A 2,500-nucleotide genomic window follows, 5' to 3' on the forward strand; every position below is an offset into this window, starting at 1 on the left:
TGCCTTCCTTGGATGTGGTAGCCGTTTCTCAGGCTCCCTCTCCGGAATCGAACCCTGATTCCCCGTTACCCGTTACAACCATGGTAGGCGCAGAACCTACCATCGACAGTTGATAAGGCAGACATTTGAAAGATGCGTCGCCGGTACGAGGACCGTGCGATCAGCCCAAAGTTATTCAGAGTCACCAAGGCAAACGGACCGGACGAGCCGACCGATTGGTTTTGATCTAATAAAAGCGTCCCTTCCATCTCTGGTCGGGACTCTGTTTGCATGTATTAGCTCTAGAATTACCACAGTTATCCAAGTAACGTGGGTACGATCTAAGGAACCATAACTGATTTAATGAGCCATTCGCGGTTTCACCTTAATGCGGCTTGTACTGAGACATGCATGGCTTAATCTTTGAGACAAGCATATGACTACTGGCAGGATCAACCAGGGAGCTGCGTCAACTAGAGCTGAGCAGCCGGCCGCCCGGGAGTGTGTCCCGGGGGCCCACGCGAACACGCAAGCGTCCGCTCAATTATTCTGCAAACAGGAGGAGGCTGAGCTCCCCTGCACCATACACCTCGAAACCCTCTCAGGTCCCGGCGGCGCGCAGCGCCGTCCTAAGTACTTGGTCGGGTTCGAGAGAGGCGCAATCGCCCGGAGTTTGGCGAGTAGACGCTTTAGGTGCGACCACCCGTGCTCCCAACTGAGCTTGCCGCTGCCGACAGAGGCCCGGGAGCGTGCTGTCGTGGCATTGCCGGCGGGAGACAACACGCGCCACCTACGGTGACCGGCAGCTCCAACGCCAGCGCCACAGAAGGACAAAAGCCCCACTTGGGTGCCGAAGCGAACTCTCCCAGCACAGCGCACGCGCCAACACGTCCGCACAGCTGCGATACAAACCACCTGCGAGAACCGCAGAGGCGACCGAGCAGCAGACGGCGTCGCGGCGCCGAGCGCCGGGCGGCGGCGCATCCTCAGCGCACACAGTCCTCAATCGGACCAGCACACTGCAGATGTCCACCGCGCTTCGCACCGGGCCCGCGAGGACCTACTTTGGCCGCACGGCGCCGCGTGCAGGGTGCGCCGGCGCGCAGCTGCGCCGCCTGCCGCCTCCGTCGGCCGGCGCGCCTGCCACTGGCCGCCCCCACCAGCCGGCTGTAGCGCGTGCGCCCACGCACCGCGCGGCCAGCACGCCGGGAGGCCCCCCCTCACCGGCCGGGGACGGTCCCACCCAGCCACCGCCGCGTATCGCTTCACACCCAGATGCCATTCACGTTCGTGGGCATGGTGGGTATCGCTGGAACAACCGGTTGGTAGCTCAACCGATCGTCGCCATCACTGATTCACCTCTAGCGAGAACAACCGCACCACAACGGTTTACCAGTTGTTCATTTGCGTAACGTCACCAGCAAACGTAGGCGTCCATCGCCATTTGCAAATTCAACGATTGTTGCATGCCTGTGTCAGGTGTCACGACACACTATGTCTGCCCACATACACGCAACAACATGTGCACGCTTCGCGAACACGTGGAAGGTGGCCCCCGTACGTATGCGATGTCCATTGCGCGAACGACTGTCAACCGGCCTCTGTCGCATGTCGCAGATGTGGAACGCAGTGCACCATGCTATCACGGTGTGTGAGAAGAGACGACTACGTCTGACAACACGCGCCACTACATCAACAGACGGCTCATGCTGATCGCCATCCAGGGCATACCACACTGCAATCCAGCTCTTATAGGGAGACGACACGTAGCTGAGTGCACAACATTTGGACCGCATGGTTCGCCGTTGTTGGCGCAGTCGTTGTACGGTCACATGTACCACGATGTATCATTCAGTACATGAGGACCAATGTGCAGTACAGTGTGTGATTTGGACGTACAACATCAGCGGACAGTTGACACAGGCCGTACCACAGCGTAGGCTAAGTGCTTCGCCATGCGAATGCCAATGAACAACTGCAAATGCCAATGAACAACTGCAAATGCCAATGAACAACTGCAAAGGGCATTGAGCATGTACGTCCTGCTGCCATCCACATTACAGTGTATAGCTGCAAGGTGTTTAACATGAAGCGATACACTGCGGACCGGGCAGTGCGAGTAGCAAACTATGTTGCGGGGGTTGCAGTTAGGCAACACTACACTAATTTAACGCGTCGTATGACAATTACAGAGCAGGTTAAGGCCCAACGTGTGTTGGGTTAAGGCCCAACGTGTGTTGGGTTAAGGCCCAACGTGTGTTGGGTTAAGGCCCAACGTGTGTTGGGTTAAGGCCCAACGTGTGTTGGGTTAAGGCCCAACGTGTGTTGGGTTAAGGCCCAACGTGTGTTGGGTTAAGGCCCAACGTGTGTTGGGTTAAGGCCCAACGTGTGTTGGGTTAAGGCCCAACGTGTGTTGGGTTAAGGCCCAACGTGTGTTGGGTTAAGGCCCAACGTGTGTTGGGTTACGGCGCAATATAGGTTACATTGCGGCGCAATATAGGTTACATTGCGGCGCAATATA

General features: G+C 57.4%; 1 non-coding gene across 1 annotated transcript in view; it reads right to left on the reverse strand.

The window, feature by feature from the left end:
* The window catches only part of LOC124584085, a 1,910-nt gene extending 1,468 nt beyond the window's left edge, over positions 1-442 (reverse strand). Inside the window, exon 1 of the ribosomal RNA XR_006974498.1 lies at positions 1-442. This exon is cut by the window's left edge and continues 1,468 nt beyond it. This is a non-coding gene — a ribosomal RNA (small subunit ribosomal RNA).
* Positions 443-2,500: the final 2,058 nt, after the last annotated feature.

The sequence above is a fragment of the Schistocerca americana genome, unplaced genomic scaffold, assembly GCF_021461395.2.
Source record: "Schistocerca americana isolate TAMUIC-IGC-003095 unplaced genomic scaffold, iqSchAmer2.1 HiC_scaffold_47, whole genome shotgun sequence".
Lineage (NCBI taxonomy): Eukaryota > Metazoa > Arthropoda > Insecta > Orthoptera > Acrididae > Schistocerca > Schistocerca americana.